General features: G+C 38.2%; 1 non-coding gene across 1 annotated transcript; it reads right to left on the bottom strand.

The window, feature by feature from the left end:
• Positions 1 to 564: 564 nt before the first annotated feature.
• Positions 565 to 674, bottom strand: LOC112209284 (U6 spliceosomal RNA). The gene has a single exon (XR_002944035.1). It is a non-coding gene; the product is annotated as a U6 spliceosomal RNA (small nuclear RNA).
• Positions 675 to 19650: the final 18976 nt, after the last annotated feature.

The raw sequence follows: 19650 nt of genomic DNA, 5'->3' as shown, positions 1-19650 counted from the left end.
TTCATATTTTGACCTCCTCTCATGAATCATGAATGTTCTTAATAGCATCTAGAATAGTGAATGTTTTCCAGATTTTCAATTAATTTTTCCAGATCCATCTGAGGAATCACTATTTGTGACAGCCATAGCCTTATGAAATATATTTCTTAAATACTAATACTTGAAAGTTGGAATGACTCCTTGATCTGTGGGTTGCAGAATGGATGTTGTGTTAGCATGCCTGAAAACAATATTAATCTCCTTGTACATCTCCATCATTACTCTTGGGTGTCCAGGTGCCTTGTCACTGAGCAGTAATAATTTGAAAGGAATCCTTTTTTTTTGAGCTGTAGGTCTCAACAATGGGCTTAAAATATTCAGTATACCATGCTGCAAACGGATGTGCTGTCATCCAAGCTTTGTAGTTCCATTTCTAGAGCACAGGCAAAGTAGATTTAACATAATTCTTAAGGGCCCTAGGATTTTGGAGTGGTACATGAACATTGGCTTCAACTTAAAATCACCAGCTGCCTTAGCCCCTAACAAGAGAATCAACCTGTCCTTTGAAGTGTTTGCTTGTTTGTTTGTTTTATGGAATGCTTCACTAATTTGCACATCATCCTTGTGCAGGGGCCATGCTAATCTTCTCTGTATCATCCCAGTTTTTTTAGTATATGTGCTGCCAAAGCCAGCACCCTTTGAAGTTTCGAAGACAGGCACTGTCTTTTTCTCTCTAGTTGTAAAGGTCCTAGATAACATCTTCTTCCAATACAACATTTCTTTCCCCCCACTGAAAATCTGTTTTAAGGATAGCCACATTTCATCAACTATCTTAAGTAGATCTGGAAAACTTGCTGCAGCTTCTACATCAGCACTTGCTGCTTCCCCTCACACTTTTATGTTGTGGAGAAGGCTTCTTTTCTTAAACCTAATGAATCAGCCTCTGCTAGCTTCTAATTTTCTTCTGCAGCTTTCTTACCTATCTCAGCCTTCATAGACTTGAACAGTTAGGTCCTTTGCTTGGATTAGGCTTTGGATAAAGGAATGTTGTGGCTGGTTTGATCTTCTACCCAGACCAGTAAAACTTAACTCCATATCAGCAATAAAGTTGTTTTGCTTTCTTAGCATTGTGCATTCACTGGAGTACACTTTTAATTTCCTCCAAGAACTCTTCCTTTGCATTCACAACTTGGCTAATGGTTTGCCGCAAGACAACTAGCTTTCCGTCTATACAGACTTTTCAAAATGCCTTCCTCATTAACCATAATTATTTCTGGCATTTGATTTAAAGTGAGAGGCTGGGTGTGGTGGTTCATGCCTGTAATCCCAGTACTTTGGGAGGCTGAGGTGGGCAGATCACCTGAGGTCAGGAATTCGAGACCAGCCTGGCCAACATGGCGAAATCCCATCTCTACTAAAAATAGAAAAATTAGCTGATGTGGTCACACGTGTCTGTAGTCCCAGCTACCTGGGAGGCTGAGGCAGGATAATCTCTGGAACCTGGGAGGCAGAGCTTGCAGTGAGCCGAGATCACACCACTGCACTCCAGCCTGGGTGACAGAGCAAGACTCTATCTAAAAAAAAAAAAAATATATATATATATATATATATATATATATATACACACACACACACACACACATATTGTGAGAATTACCAAAATGTGACACAGAGACACAAAGTGAGCAAATGCTGTTGGAAAAATGGTACCAATAAATTTACCTGATGCAGGGTTGCCACAAACCTCCAATTTGTAAAAAGCACAGTATTCACAGAGTGCAATTAAGCAAGGTATGCCTGTATTCAAAAGTGGACTTGAATTCATTGTAAGTGTATATTGCAAATTTTAGGGCAACCACTTTAAAGATTTTAAGAAGCAGCATAAGTGACCAGGTGCACTGAATCACGCCTGTAATCCCGACACTTTAAGAAGTGGAGGGAGGAGGACTGCTTGAGCCCAGGAGTTCAAGACCAGTCTGGACAACATAGCGAGACCCTGTCTCTACAAAAAGTTTAAAAATTAGCCAGGCACAGTGGCGTGCACCTATAATCTCAGCCATTTGGGAGGCTGGAGCAGAATTACTTGAGCCCAGGAGTTTGAGGCTGAATTGAGCCATGATCACACCACGGCACTCCAGCCTGGGCTACAGAGTGAAACTCCACCTTAAAAAAAAAAAATGAAGTGGCATAATTGATATACTAAGAAAGAAGACTAAATGGAATCATATATTATAATATCATTCTATAATATATGATATATATCATACATATCATTATATAACTATATCATAATAAAATGCTCCATCAATACCTCAAAAGTCAGAAGAAGTATGGAAGACAAAAATAGGAACAAATAGCAAGGGCAACAAATAGAAAATAGTCACAAATATCACAGATATTAATCCAATTATATTAATAATTATATTTAAGTGTCAGCTGTCTAAATACTCCAATTAAAAGACAGATTGCCAGAGTGGATCAAAAAATAAGACCCAGCTATATATTGTCTACAAGAAACTCTTTTAAGACATAGACACATATAGATTAAAAGTAAAGGGATGGAGAAAGATATACTATGCTAACACTAATCAAAAGATAGTGAGGGCTGGTTGGAGTGCAGTGCTATTTACAATTAATTGATCATAACTGGTTACAGATTTATTTGTTCTCTCTCTACTTCCATTGCTTCACTTGACTAGCCTTGAAAGAAAGAAAGGAGAGAGAAAGAAAGAAAGAGAGAAAGAAGGAGACAGAGAGAGAGAAAGAAAGAAAGAAAGAAAAAGAAAGAAGAAAGAAAGAGGAAGTGTGGATCTTGGATCGTGACATCAGCAAGATGGTGGAATAGAACTTTCCAGCACTTATCCCCTCATAGAAACATCTATTTGAACAACTCTCCATGCATGAAAATATCTTCATAAGAGCTAAGGAATTCAGTTGAGAGATTATGGCATTTGTGTGTAGCAGAGAATTACAAAAGGACCCACTGAAGAAAGTAGGAAGAACAGGTTCACATTTTCTGCATCACATCACCCCTCCAAGCCAGGCAACACGACATGGAGAGAGATATCCTCCAAGTGGGGGAAGGAAAGTAAATTGAGTCCCAGACTTTGCCACAGGCCGGGCACCAGTGTTGCTCCAGTGAAACTCAGTGCCGGGCTGGTTCGCATAGCCCTAGGCTCCAAGCTGGTACCTGCAGACTAAGCCTCCAGGCCTGCCCAGTGGCAGACTAAACCCCACAACTCCAGGCTCCAGGCCAGTCCCCACAGATATAGGCTCCAAGTCACCCAGAACCAGGCCAGTCCCTGCTGCCCCAGACTCCAGGCTAGCCCCCGTAACTTCATGCTTCAGCAAACCCAGGATGCAAGCCGACCCTAGCAGACTCCAGCCCCTGATAACCCAGGCACTGGGGGTGAGCACCCCAATGTAAACTATGGACTTCAGGTAGTAATGATGTGTCAATGTAGATTCATCAGTTGTAACAAATGCACCACTATGGTGCCGGATGTCCATAGTAGGGGAGGTTGTGTGTCTGTGGGGATGGGGAGCATATATGCTCTCTATGCTTTCCACTCAATTTTGCTATGAACCTAAAACTGCTCTAAAAATAAAGATTATTAAATTAAGAAAACATCAGTGAGTAGGACTTATATGTGCTCATATGAAAACAAGATATTTATGTGTGTTTATATGAAAATACCTTCTATTATCTTACAGAATGTTTCCATCCATCTAAAAACATGTAGTGTATATTTGTAGAAAATTTCTAAAACCATACCTGTGAAATGATTCACAGTATTTGCACAATGGGGTCAGAGATAGAATATAGTCTAAGCTCCATGAGATACCCTTTTTTACTTTTTGCATTTCTAACATGCACATATATTAATTTCTAATAAGAAAATGTTTTTAAAAAGCAAGAAAAGAAGTAACTTGTGACAATTAGGGAAATGTGAATATAGACTATATATTAGATGATATTGAATTTAAACTCTCCTTAAAAATATGTGTATCCACCATGGAATACTATGCAGCCATAAAAAGGAATGATATAATTTCTTTTGTGGGAACATGGATAGAGCTAGAGGCCATTATCCTTAGCAAACTAACGCAGTAACAGAAAACCAAATACCATATGTTCTCACTTAGAAGCGGGAGCTAAATGATGAGAACTTATGAATACAAAGAAGGGAACAATAGACACCGAGGCCTCCTTGAGGGTGGAGGGTGGGAGGAGGGAGAAGAGTAGAAAAATAACTAATGGGTACGAGGCTTAATACCTGGGTAGTGAAATAATCTGTACAACAAACCCCCATGACATAAGTTTACCTTTATAACTAACCTGCACATGTATCTCCAAACCTAAAGTAAAAGTTAAAAATAGATAAACGATAAATGAAAAAATTAAAATACAAAAAAGTTTATCAAGTAGAAAAAATTGATGGAGCATATAAATATTTGATGGATCTAGGTGAAGAGTATACATGTATTCATTGTTTTCTTCTTTCATCTTTTCTATGGGTTTGAAAATTTACTTTTGAAACCAACCAAAAAGAAAACACACCTGTAATCTCAGGGTTGTAAAGTCTCTTGAAGTTCTAAACAACTTCTTCAATGTTTCTAATGAAGAATAGACTGTAGTATGAAAGTGGAAAGCCTCAGATGACCTCATTCACCCACATCAACTGATCTGTGCGACTGCTGCACGTTATTTTGTAAAAACAAAACATTCATTGATAAAGGAAATAGATTATTAACTTTCAATTAAATGTGATAATAAAGGAAATTTGGTAATCATGTAAACACTGATTATCAAGCAAACAAAATAAACCAGAAAAATACAGGATATTTTCAGGAAATGCACTTGCCCAATTATCCCCATGACTTATTTTCATATCTCCAGTTTCAGTAGAAAAAATTATCTCCCTTCGCTTCTCCCAAATTCAAGCACTGAAAATCAGTGTAAAAGATGTCATGATATTTTAACATGTGATGAGCATTATTGTATAGTGTATGATAAAACATTTTTGTACATGATGTCTGCATCTTGGAAATGTTAAATAGGTTTTCACATATAAGACTAATTTGTAAGTACATCAGAGGCATAGAGTTCATTACAATTTCATCATTATTTGTCAACCAGTTGAGTTATGAAGGAGAAAGGCAAGACACTATGCTTGACTGGTGCAGATATGCTATCCTAGCCCATTATATAGGATTTCTCTTAAGTCAAAGGCACTGAGAGCTCCTACTTCAGGATAGCAGCTGGAACAAAAATGAATAATACTACAACAGGCAGTAGTCACACTGCCAATTAGTTGCAGAGGTGGGACTTGAACTGTTTTCTCAAGTCACTCAAATAAAAGTGCTCAGAGAATACGTGTTTTATCCTCTAGGAATCAGTGCATTTCCTTCTGCCTGCAGAAAGGAAACAAATGCCATCTGCATCATCTTTTAAACCATAATGTGTATCTCTTAGCAAAGGTAGGAGATAGGCTTTATTTTAAAATATCTAACTCCAATATCATTCCCATATGTGTTCCCACTGAATGATTCTAATAAATCATAGGGTTAAACAAATTATTCTGGACCAATTTTAACAAAGGTAGTAAATGTCTTCACTTAGATTACATATTTCTCAAGGGCAGGGACTATATCTTACACCTCTTGATGTCTCTCCTTCCAGCACAGTACCCTACAGATTTGATAAGAGATTACTGATGATGTTTAAAATAATGATAATGTTGATAATCACTTCCTGCAATGGAAATAAAGAGAACTGCTAAATCTAGCAACCCAACAGAATCTTCGGAAGACAATAGTTTTTTTTTTATAGTTTAAAAAAAATTCCTCAAGAGTCTATTGTTTGAAGAGTTTAGCAAAGGTTATAAAATTTAATTAACTCAGAGAGAGTGAAGAATACTTGAGAAGATTTTATTTTCCCTTCATAATTGCAATCGATATGATAAAATTGTCCTCAAGCAGTCATTCCTGTCACATTAGCATAAACAGTTAGTTTGAAGTCTCAAATGATATATTCTCCCATTGTCTCATGTTTCTTGACTGTTAAGGTTAATAGAAAGGGCCTACATTCATTAGAATAACATTGTACTAAAAATGTAATCTGACCCAATTAGTGAAAGAAGCTCTTGTCTGCTATACGTGGTAATTCCAGTTGTAGGCAGCAGAGGTAGTTGTTTTCACAGAAAACATGAGATACTAATTATTCATGTGAGTTTCTCTCCTAATTTTAATTTCAAATGTTAAAGTCTTATATATTATTGATCTTTTGTATTACAATTCCTTTCTCTCTCTCTCTCCTTTTGCCCTTCCTTTAACAAATTATGTTTTGCTATACAGGTCAACACTGTTAATTACTTTTTGTTTACTCACTTTTTAACTCTCCAATCGAGTCCCCAATTACTATGACAAGCATAAATATCCCAGGGTGGACACTATTACAATTATATCACTTTATAAAATGACGGTTTCTTCTTGCTCCTGTAAGAAGATTACAAATTGAATGTTGAATAATCATGATGTAGAAAGCACTGTGGGAGGGTGGTATGGGAAAAATAAAGATGAACACATGTTTACCCCAGGATAAGAGGTTTAAACCAAGAGCTTGTAGATAATGAATTCAAAACATTCACCTCTTAAAACTATTTAATTCCAAATCCTTTCATGTGACTATCTTAGTGTCATGGTGTTCTGAGATTAATCTTTAGTGTTCATGTTCAAAAGGACAAGCACCAAATATCCATGTTGACCTATTTGGTCCCTTTCTTCTCCCAACTAACATGGCTGCTAGACCAATTAGCTGTTTATTGCATAAACAGTGGGACTCGGGGTGAACTACTTAACTACTCTCATCCTTAATGTCTCCAGTAGTAAAGAAAAATGAAAATAATCATATGAGTTTTGGAGGATTAGCGTGGTGACCCCATGAGATCTAGAACATGAAAGTATCGCTACTGTGCCTGGCACTTATAGGTGACAAATAAGTATTTGTTCTTTTCCTTTTTCTGAGCATCTCCCAGCAGCACATCTACTAACTGAAATATCTAGACATTCTAGGAATATCCAGACTTCCCAAGGGGGTATAGCAAACAGAAGTGATAGTACTAGGCTGATGCCAATGATCATTGTGGCTGCTACTTTGCTGACTTCAAAGCTTATCTGTGAGATAATGTTTTTCTATTTAACTTATATCTCTTCCCCGATCTGCTCTTCAACCCCTACTGCCACTCTGAGAATCCTAACACCCCAAGGCTCATTTCCCATCGAGTACCCTACTTTCATCAAGTTCGGCTGCTAAAAAAAAGTTGGAGCTATCACACAGCAAAGCACACAAATGTTGATAAAGGAATAATTTAGCTGATACCCTGAGAGTAAAGGCAGAAATGACAATAGCTATTTAATATATTTCATTTTTCTCCTATGTAAAAATTGCAATTGATATGATAAAATTGTCCTCAAGCAGTCATTCCTGTCATATCAGCATGAACAGTTAGTTTGAAGTCTCAAATGATATATTCTCCCATTGTTTCATGTTTCTTGACTGTTAAGGTTAATAGAAAGGGCCTACACTCATTAGAATAAAATTCTACTAAAAATATAATCTGACTTTTAAATCAGATTATAAAAGTATAATCTGATTTTTATGAGAGAACAAGTGATTTCAAGTACTTTAATTATGGTAAAAATCATTTTAAGACATTGCTGAAGAGGCACGAGATGGTGATAGGATCCTATTAAACTAGGCCATTTATTGTTTTTATCATATCCATGATGAACTGTAATATTTTTACTTCACTGAAGTAGATATGAGTACGTGCTGTCTTCATATGTTTGAAATCCTAGGCAAATCAGTAAGAATAGTCCATTGTTTTTACCCTCTATAAATAGAGGGACCAAATAAATAATTGAACCAAAAAGTGTTTCTGTTATACTGATCCTGCACTCGGTTAAAAATTAATATAGAAAAATCTCTGGAATTACAACACAAAAGCTATATTGAAGAAAGCCTATGTTTTACCTTGATTAAAGTAAAAGACTTCTACCAAAATTGAAGTAGCAAGTGCTAACATAACTATAACATTTTGGAATAGGCTTACCAAAAACATGCCTTCTGGGTCATTTTTATTCAGTGAATTTTTTTTTTGTCTGACAAGATAGTGCAAATGTATGACCTGATTTTATTTTTGCTGTTGAACTCAAGAGAATACAATTAAACCTAACAATTGCTATTAGTTCAACAATACTAAATAGCTAAACAGCTGAAGTGGTATTGATTAATTATTCATGAAAATGTAATCTTGATGATAATTTAACATTATTTGGTAAAGGGCTTAATTTGCTATCTAAAAATTGTTATTTCCAATTAGAAAGTCTTACTCCAAATAATGTTGTAGTGTGCTATGTAGGAACAAAAAATTATTTTGAAATGGCTGGAGGCAAAAACTGAATAACTCTCTGAGCCCAGCAAGTCATAACATTTCAATATAATCTAATGAGTAGAGTGAATCAGTAATGCAGTATCATTGTCGCCTGTTTTTTCTCTTCTTCCTGGCACTACAGCAAAGCACAAAGATTGGAATATTGAGCATTTCAGCAAACAGCCAAGGTAATTTAGATTTTTATTGCTACATTTGGTCCTTGGCTTTAAACAAGCCAAAAAAGAACCCTCAGAAAAAGTAATTTACTAAATCATGGTACCAACCAAATCATGAACAACAAAACTGCAATGCTTGGCTTTCTTTGGGTTTTGTCTGTGTTGCTAAGATATTAGACAAGTCTGACTGACAAGCAGTGTTTTGCAGAAAAGGAGTTGAGAATGCTCTCTTGGCAAGGCAGAGGTTGAGGTATAGAGACTAATGCTATCTTCTTATTTTGTAACTAAGATGACTTTGCTGGGCCTCTTGCCTTAATTGCCCTTGGGATGATTAACATTGGCTCCAAGCTCCCAGGATACAGACTAATCCGTTTGGTGAGGCTCCTGGGAACTTGCTAGCCAGCTTAGATCAATGGCCAACAAAGATTTGATGATTCCTTAGAGGAGCCATCAGTGAAATAAAATGTTAATCTTCAGGGTAAAATACACACACATACACACACCCAAGCACACACACACAATGAAATTTCCTTAAGAGAAGGAACCATGCCTTATTCATGTTTGCAGGATTGTAAAGATTAAATGGGTTGATGCATGCCAAAGAAACTTAGAATGGTACTTGGCAAAGGGTAATCAGTAAATATTTAGCAGTTGCTATTTTTGTTTATATCCACTGTGTTCAGTACAGTAACTGTTATATAATAGAAACCAATACACTTTAAATGATTTTAAAATGAATATAGATTTATTATTTGTCTCCACTTTGTTAGATGCCCATTGAAGAGAATTCAAATTTAACATTTCAAATAAAAAAAGAGTATATTAGGTTTAAAAATTTTGAAAACCACGGCCACAGAGGATGGAGAGTCAGCAAAGACTTTAAAAAAGAGGATAATATGATTAGGGTTCTCTTTTTTTAGGTGCGACAGGGTCTCACTGTCACCCAGGCTACCATGCAGTGGTGCAATCATGGCTCACTGTGGTCTTGACCTCTGGGGCTCAAGCAATCCTCCCACCTCAGCCTCCTGAGTAGCTGAGTAGCTGGGACCACAGGCATGAGCCACTATGCCTGGCTAATTTTTTTTTTAATTTTGTAGAGATGAGGTCTTGTTATGTTGCCCAGGCTGGTTTTGAACTCCTGGGCTCAAGTGATTCTCTTGTCTTGGCCTCCCAAAGTGCTGGGATTACAGGCATGAGCCACAGAGATGGGCCTCAGAATTTATTTTTAAAAGATATTTGAAACTATAGGTGACTTGGAAAAGTTAGACTTGAAGCAGAGAAACCAGAATGAGGAATATGATATCCAGATCTGAGAAAATAAGATCTTGAATTAAGGCAGTGGTAATGAGGATTAAAAAAAAAGATGTCAGACTAGTGAGATATATAGGATATGGAGGTTATAGGATTTAATGACCAATTCCAAGGTGAGAGTGAAGAAGTCACAGAGAATAAATCACCTGCCTCTGACTTGGGAAACAGAACAGAGAGTGACCCTTAACTAGAGTAGGTTATTCACAAAGCAGAGAAAGGTTGGTGAGAGAAAGAGTTAAACTTTAATTATGTTAAGTTAGAGGCACCATTGGGACATTCAGATAAAATGTCCCCGAGGCAGCAGGATATAATAATCTGAGGATCAGAACTGAAGTCTGAGATAGGGATAGAAATTTGGAAATCATTGGCAAAAAATGTGAGGTCATCCACGCTGATGAGATCAACCACAAAGAAGGATAGAATAAAGAGAGAAGAGGCTTAAGGAGTCGGCAGAGGGACGAGGAAAGGAGCTACAACCAACTTGTCAGCAGGGAAGAGGAGAATAAGGAGAGCAAGACCAACGGAGTTACCAGGGTAGTGTTCAAGAGAGAAGGAGAGAGATCAATAGTAACAAATACTATAGAAGTCAAGTGAAACATGAAATGAAGGTGAAACTTACCCACTGGGCACAGTGTAGGAGCTTAATAATATTTGATAAATTGGATATATAAGCTACTACACACAAAGCGAATCATTGCTGATCTTGCCTCCAATCTACCTTCTTAATTATCTACACTAAACATTTTTTCCAAACCTTTTAGTCCCTTGAAGATAAAAAATACTTTGATTTAGTAACTTTCTCCAGAATACATTGGGCCTTCCTAACCCTCATGCTTTGTTGTATGCCATTCACCCTGGCTAAAATACAATTGATCTATGTCTCTACTTATACCAACCTACTGACCTCTCATACCTGGATCAAATCCCAACTTCCCCATTCAATCTTCCATGATTTTCCCAAACAGAAGTAATCATCACCTCCATAAAACTCCCAAAGGGGCCGTGCGCAGTGGCTCAAGCCTGTAATCCCAGCACTTTGGGAGGCCGAGGCGGGCGGATCACGAGGTCAAGAGAGCGAGACCATCCTGGCCAAAATGATGAAACCCTGTCTCTACTAATAGTACAAAAATTAGCTGGGCGTAGTGCGTGCGCCTGTAGTCCCTGTTACTCCAGAAGCTGAGGCAGGAGAATCACTTGAACCCGGGAGGCAGAGGTTGCTGTGAGCCGAGATTGCACCACTGCACTCCAGCCTGGTGACAAAGTGAGACTTTGTCTCCAAAAAAAAAAAAAAAACACACACACACACACACACACACAAAACTCCCAAAGGACCATTTTTTTATCTATATCAGTAAATTATCAAGTTAATGTTTTTATGTATAACATTACCATATTCTATTTTTCTCTTGTTCCTTGAACAAAAATTTGTATCTTGTATTATAAATTAAATTTGTAGGTGTCTGTATCTTGCCTCCCATCTAGATGATAAATTCCTGGATAACAGGGATAAGACCTCATAATTTTCTCTGTTCCAAATATTTACTGAATGCCAAAAATGTGTGGAGCTCTAGTAGAGATACCAGGGATAGTATTGTAAATAAGACAGGCAACATCTTACCGTCATGGAGTTTATATTCTGCTGGACATACTTGAACTTATTATGTCCCTCAGCTCCTTCTCACTCACACTATCAGAACAATATACCTTACTATTCTTGGGTTCATGAACCCCATGTCCTTTATAATATCCTTTGTAAACATTTCCTAACCCTAGACTTCTAATATGACAGATGCTGAAGTGGAATAAGGGACGTCTAATTGAGTTATGAAGATCACTATAACATGTAGACTTTGGAGTCAGATTTTAGTTGAAATGTTAGATGTGCCATTTACTAGAAGGGTGACTGAAAACAAATTTTTTTGTTGGTTTTTGAGACAGGGTCTCACTCTGTCACCCAGGCTGAAGCACAGTGACACACTCAAAGCTTACTGCAGCCTTGAGTGAGGCTCAAGTGATCCTCCCACCTCAGCATCCCTAATAGCTGGGACTACAGGCGTGCACCACCGCTCCTGGCTAATTTTTGTATTTTTTGTAGAGCCGGGGTTTCACCATATTGCCCAGGCTGGTCTTGAACTTCTGGGCTCAAGCAATCTGCCTGCCTCAGTACCCCAAAGTGCTGGGATAACAAGCGTGAGCCACTATGCCCAGCCTGAACACAATTTTTAACTTTTTTGAGGTTCAGTTTTTTCATCATAAGAATTGTAATAATACCTATCATCCAGAATTACTGTGAAAGTCAAATGAAATAATTACATAGCTGCTAAGAATACACGTTAATTATGTTAAAAGTATCTTTAAAATTAAGAGGTCATTGCTCTGAAGAAGAAAGAGTAGTGAGGGGAGTCTAGCTCTACCAAATATTGAAACATTTTATAGTTACAGTAACCAAAATAATATAGTTCTAGAATACGAAAAGAAAAATATGAGTAAAGTAAACCAGAAAGCCTGGAAATAAGCCCCAATATATATGAAAACAGAGTATTGTCCTTAGTTGGAGAAAAAGGTCACACTCTGGTCTTCCTCTGCTTGTACCACTTTTGGCAGGACAAAGCGATATGCCCACCTGAAACCTGTCACCTCCCTTCACCTCACTTTGGTTACCCAACCTTTCATTGGCATTGCCTGACTCACTGTCCCAAGACCACTTCAAGGACTGTGTTAGCCTTTCCCCTTCTCCATCCTCCTGAGAGTGGCCATGAAATCTTTATTGTACCCATAAGCCCCCTGATCAACTTAGAGAGTTCACCACTCTTTCCTCTTTGACGCTTTCTTCACTTGGCATCTGGCTCACCACTCTCTCTTGGTTTTTCACCTGACTCACTTACTTACTTGGTCTCCTTTCCTAGTTCCTCCTTATATCCCCAACATCTGAATTCCCAAGTACCTCAGGCTCAGTCTTCAGTCTTCTTCTGTCATTGCAGTCCATTACTAAATTATCTCATTCCATCACATGGTTTTAAATAACATCTATAAACTGACAACTTTCAAATTGATATTTCTAGCCCTGACACCTCCCTTGAAATCTTCTCTTATATATCCAGCTACCTATTTGATATCTCCATGTAAGTGTCTAAACAGGCATCTCAAATTTATGCCCAAACATTTACAAAACTAAACACTTTATTATCTACTACCTCAACCAACTTTTTTCCACAGCCTTTTCCCATGGTAGCAAATGACAAAATCTATTCTTCCCAGTTGCTCAGGCCAAAACCTCAGTCATTCTTGTGTCTTCTCCTTCCTTTGTGTTTCATGTCCAATCCATTAGCAAATCCAGTAGACCTTACTTACAACATTTGTCTGGAATTTGATCACTCCTCGCCCCACTGCCACTGCTAATCAAATACAATTTGCCATCCTCTCTCACCTGGGTTACTCATCTGGATGAGCAAGTTTTATCTGTAAAGGGCCAGGTAGTAAATATTTTAGGCTTTGCAGACTATAGAGTCTCTGTTGCAACCACTCAACTCTGTTCTTGCAGGCCTGAAGCAGCCACAGACAGTACTTAAATGAATAGGTGTGGCTGTGTTCCAGTAAATCTTGATTTACAAAAACAGGCATTGGGCCAGATTTGGCCAGCAGGCCATAGTTTGCCAACTCCTGACCTGGATGACTGCACTGCCCTGTAACTAGTCTCCCTCTTTCTACCTTTCCTCCTAAAATTGAGACATGGGTGAAGGTGATAGCTTTGAATAAGAGGGAAGAAAGGAAAGATGAGTAAAAATATAGGTGAATTTAGTCTTCCCAGTTGCCTGAATACTCCCAGAGAAAGCACCAAGCGAGGCGACAAGCCACTGCCTGGACTCACAGTTGCCCCATAAATGGTAACAACCAAAACATGCTGACTCATCTTGACTACAACAAAGTCACCTATATTTTTACTCATCTTTCCTTTCTTCCCTCTTATTCAAAGCTATCACCTTCACCCATGTCTCAAATTTAGGATGATGCACTGTTGTGCATCATCAAGTAATGAAGATGGAGTATAATTGGGATAGACCTTACTGAAGAAGAAAGACTTGAACTGCACAGTGTTGCCAAGAGCCAGTTCCTACTGCCTAGAGTGAAAACACTTTTTCCGGCCTCCCCTTTCTCCAAAGGGCCAACAAAATTAAAATCTTTACAAAGAATTTGTATACATACACAATATAGTTGGGTCCTGAGCCCCTTTGAGACTGGCCCTTGAGCTGACCAAACTGTTCCTAACCCATTCCACCCCCCGTGTCCACCCTGGAGCTCACACTAGGGGGAAATTTCCCCAAAATCACTCCTAACACAAATACCTAACATTCAAAATCAGTGAACAGCTTTCAAATGGAGGTAATTCTCTTGTGAACAAAGTAGTATTTGAATTTAGTCTTCCCAGTTGCCTGAATACTCCCAGAGAAAGCACCAAGCGAGGCGACAAGCCACTGCCTGGACTCACAGTTGCCCCATAAATGGTAACAACCAAAACATGCTGACTCATCTTGACTACAACATAACTCCTTAAAATACCATCTTCCCACACAACAAAGTTTTCACAATTAGAAGAGAGGTGGGACTATTTTAACATACAAATCCTATGTCTGTTTTTTCACTTAATAGCATGTGAAATACTTACCCTATTGTGGTGACAATAGCTCTTAGAGAAGCACAGCGTGTAGCCAGTAAAGATCTTTCTGAGGTGGTTTTCTTGAGGTTTAGGGGTTAAAAAACTATCACTTGTTAAAAAGTACATAAAGGATTTCCAGATGTAAATCATTTGTAAATTTATCTCAAGGGGTATTAGGAAATGAATAATGAAACCAGCACATACTATGTGCCTGGGAGGAAAACTTCAGGACAATAATTATCGAAATTATAATGAAAACCAAGTGGTAATTAGCCTCATTGGTTAAACTAATTAAGTGAGCAAAAAACACTTTCAGAAAATAAAATTTCAGATGTTTAATATTAAAGCATTTGTACTACAATTTCAGTATAGCTTTGAGAACATGTAAGTGCAATTTAGAGAGTCGTTCTCCATATAATGGAGTGGTGGAAGCAGCAATAAATGATGTAAAAAGCACACTAAAGGCTACATGAATTCACAAGTCCACACTTTGTTTTAGTATGTCATCAGTGCTTGTGTTTAATGTCATATTTGAGTCTTCATCAGAGTGTTGCTCCTTTTGAATTCATGTGACTAAATATTACAGAGGTTTAGGCTGGTGTTAGCCCAGAATATTTTTGACCCCCAAGTCATTGAAAACTGTGCTATTTATCGTTACCCCCAACACAAGGGGGGAAAAGTGCTGTATATTGGAATTATTTTGCACTTTAACAACCAAACTTTTCTAATGAAGACTCTATATCCATCCATCTACTATACATCCATTAATTTATTTGCTCATTTATCAATTTCCGGGATGCCTGCCTTTTCTTTCCATGGCAGTGTCCTAGGAGCTAGGGTTACAAGTAGCTTACAGTCTGGTTGGAGGAGTCATATTTGTAAATAGATAAGTGCCATTAATTGTTATAGCTTCTGCGTTAGGAGTACCTACAGGATTTGGTGGGGCCCAGGGCAGTAGCAGTGAATGGAGGAATGGACGAATGGACGAGCATGGGGAGGAAGGTCTGCAGAGGAGAAAATGCTGGAGCTTTGTTCTTTTGTCTCCTTTATTCATTCTGTTCCCGCTTCCTACAACACCCTTTTCTCACTTCTGATTGGGCTAAACCTTGCTCAAAACTTTAAAAAGTTGTGTATAGCCTGTAACCCCTGCACTTTGGGAGGCTGAGGCAGGCAGATCACTTGAGGTCAGGAGTTCGAGACCAGCCTGGCCAACGTGGTGAAACCCTGTCTCTACTAAAAATACAAAAATTAGCTGGGTGTGGTGGTGCATGCCTGTAATCCCAGCTACTCAGGAGGCTGAGGCAGGAGAATCACTTGAACCCAGGAGGCGGAGATTGCAGTGAGCTGGGATCACACCATTGCACTCCAGCCTGGGTGACAGAGCGAGACTCTGTCTCAAACATAATAATAATAATAATAATAATAATAATAATAATAATAATAAAGGTGTACATATTTTCTTAACCAGTTATGTATGAATGCATCTTAATTATGTAAAATATTGAAATACAGAAGTATATAAATAGTAGAAGTCTTTCTTTACCCTGCTCCCGTTATTCTTCTACTTCGAGGTAGTACTTTTAACACTTTGTATGTGTGCAGAACTTTTTCTGTATATCTACCTGTGTTCATATATATATGCCTTTGTGTATTTATGTATATATATTCATATTAATTATATACAAACCATAAAATAAATACTGTTTTCAGTTTTTTATTTCACTTAACAGTTTATCATAGGGATTCTCTCATTACAGTTCTTCTATATCAAAATCCAGGAGTTAGAAATATCATTTTTTTTTTTTAGCCAATTCCCTATGGATAAAAATTTAGAATTTTCTCCCAAATTTGCACTATTATAAATACTGAAATGAACACCTACAGACATATTTATGTACATGTGTATGTCTGTAGACTATATACCTGAGTGGAATTATTAAATTAAAATTATTATAAATGCTGTCACACTGTCCTCCAAAACCCATGTAGCGATATGTACTTCCACCAATTTGGTAGAAGAGTGCCTGTTTCTCTACACTTTTACCCGGTGAGAATGTTGTCAATTGTTGAACATTTTGATGGTCAGATAGTGGAAAATGTATTGTTTTAGTTTCTACTTCCCTTACTTCTGGTGAGATGAAACATCCTTCATACATTCGTTTGAAACTATCTTTTTTTTTTTTTTTTGAGAAACGGTCTTACTTTGTCACCCAGGCTGGAGTGCAGTGGCACGATCTTGGCTCACTGCAACCTCCACCTCCTGGGTTCAAGTGATTGTCCTGCCTCAATCTCCCAAGTAGCTGGGATTACAGGTGTGTGCCACCACACCTGGCTAATTTTTGTATTTTTAGTAGAGACGGGGTTTAACCATGTTGGCCAGCCTGGTCTCCAACTCCTGGCCCTGAGGTGATCTGCCTGCCTTGGGCTCCCAAAGGGCTGGGATTACAGGCGTAAGCCACCATGCCCAGCCTAAAACTAAACTTAAAATAGGAATTGGTTGGTGGTTGGCAGGGGGAAAAGTACAAGCAAAGACCTAGATCTGTTAATTGCACAGTGCCAGAGTGTTATAGGGGGACTGAAATTGCTGAATATAGGGGATGAGAGGGTGATTTCAAGACTAATGGGGATTAGAGAAATAGATAGGTGTCCCATAATAAAGGACTTATTGTACCAGTTGCTTGGACTTTACCCTGTAGATAATGGAGAGCTATTCAAGGATTTTAAAACAAGGCTGCAAAAAGGCCAGATTAGCTTTTGAAAAACTTCATCTTGCAGCTGTGAGAGAGCACAGAGACTGGACAAGAGGAGAGCACATTTGCAAGAACGGCAGTTCACTGAAGGAGGGCAGTGGTACTGGGTGTGTAAGGGGGAGGCTATGAGAGAGGGGAGGGAGACAGAAGCCACAGCACCGCTTGTAGATTGTCTGTGAGGAGTGGAGGGTAGAAAGCCAATCTGAGAGTCAGTTTTCCATCTAGACAGTATTGGAGTGGATGGTTCTCCAGGAATCTCTCACTCTAGCAAATAATGTTACACAGAGGTTGCATTTAAACTAATTATGTTTAATTTTAGTGAGGTTTCTACAGAGATGAATATTTACAAGAAAATCAGAAAAAAGTGCACATTTACTTAAGAGAAAGATACTGGTTAAAAAGAGCTAGAAATAAGGCCGGGCACGATGGCTCATGCCTGTAATACCAGCACTTTGGGAGGCCAAAGAGGGTGGATCACGAAGGTCAGGAGTTTGAAACCAGCCTGGCCAACATGGGGAAACCCCTCTCTACTAAAAAAATTAGGCAGGTGTGGTGGCACATGCCTGTAATCCCAGCTACTCGGGAAGCTGAGGCAGGAGAATCACTCGAACCCAGAAAGTGGAGGTTGTGGTGAGTGGAGATCATGCCATTACACTCCAGCCTGGGTGACAGAGCAAGACTCCATCTAAAAAAAAAAAGAAAAAAAAAAGCTAGAAATAAATGAATCTGCAAGGAAAAAATAATGGAAAAATGAGAAAAGAGAAAGATTTTTATTTATTTATTTATTTATTTTTTGAGATGGAGTCTTGCCCTGTCACCCAGGCTGGAGTGCAATGCCATGATCTCAGCTCACTGCAACCTCTGCCTCCTGGGTTCAAGCGATTCTCTTGCCTCAGCCTCCTGAGTAGCTGGGATTACAGGCGTGCACCACCATGCCCGGCTAATTTTTTTTTATCCGTAGCAGAGACAGGGTTTCACCACGTTGGCCAGGCTGGTCTCGAACTCCTGACCTTGTGATCTGCCCGCCTTGGCCTCCCAAAGTCCTGGGATTACAGGCGTGAGCCGCCATGCCTGGCCTGAGAAAGATTTTTTAATGAGTAAAGAAAGAAAAGAGTAGAGGAGAATATAAAGAAAACTGAGGGTTTTTTTCTATTTATGTATTTATATTTCCTTTTGCATACATTTACATTATGTTTTGGAAATAATATATTGACAATACAGAATGTTAATTCATGGAAGACAGTAGATCCTGAACCATGTTTGATAAAGATCTCGAAGTGTCTACTGCTCATAAGAGTACTGTTCTTGAATAATAACACACCTATCTTGAGAACCTGAATTTAACCATGCAGCATGCTCTCAACCTCCTAATGTTACTTAATCTAGAAAGAAATCATTATGTCTATTTTATAGAATAGAGTCCTGAGGCTTGAAAATGGTTACTTGTACATATTACACATTAGATATTTGATTCTGTTAGTCATTTACTGTTCATCCTTTCTTTGATTGCTGGTAATTTTCATGGGTGTTCTGAAATCCCCTAACTTGGCCCTAACTAGACCAAGTGTGCCCTCCTTGGAGTTTTTTTCTTAGACACAGGAATTATTGCTGCTATTTAAGTCTGCCTATGCTACTCTTTAGACAAATAATGATTTATCTTGGTCCATGGTACTTTTTATGCATGTCTGTAAAAAAAGAGTTTTGGTTGAAACATCCTATGAAAACACATGCTTTACTATTAATATCTTCATAAAGCTGCCATGGAATAAAAAATATTAAAATGGAAAGCATAATAGCGATGTTGTATATTTGTATTACTTTATTTTATAATTTTTGTTGTTAGAAAGTTAGAAAATACAGAAAAGCACAAAGAAAAATAATAATTGCCATGTGCCTGTAGTCCCAGCTATTCAGGAAGAAGAGGCAGGAGGCTCACTTGAGCCAAGGAATTTCAGGCTGTAGTGTGCCATGGTAAAGCTTGTGATTAGCCACTGCACTCCAGCCTGGGCAACATAGTGAGACCCTGTCTCAAAAATCATCAATATCATCGTCATTATCATCCGTATTCACACCATCTCAAACAAACCACTATTATTATATTGGCATATTTTTCACATTTTTAAAAGAAAAATTAGTTTATTGAATGACTTACAGGAATTCAAACAACAGAACTGCACAAAAAATAAAAGTTTGAAAATCACCCCAAATCTACCACCCAGAAATGACCATGATTAGCTTTAGAATAATATACATTAGCTTTATACTGTGTGTATATATACACATTCTTCTAAGCATACATACAGATAGAAAGAATACCTTTATAAGCATGGGGTCATGCCATTTAT

The sequence above is a fragment of the Pan troglodytes genome, chromosome 4 (genome assembly GCF_028858775.2).
Source record: "Pan troglodytes isolate AG18354 chromosome 4, NHGRI_mPanTro3-v2.0_pri, whole genome shotgun sequence".
In the NCBI taxonomy this organism is placed as follows: Eukaryota; Metazoa; Chordata; class Mammalia; order Primates; family Hominidae; genus Pan; species Pan troglodytes.
This window is presented reverse-complemented; position numbering and strand designations above follow the sequence as displayed.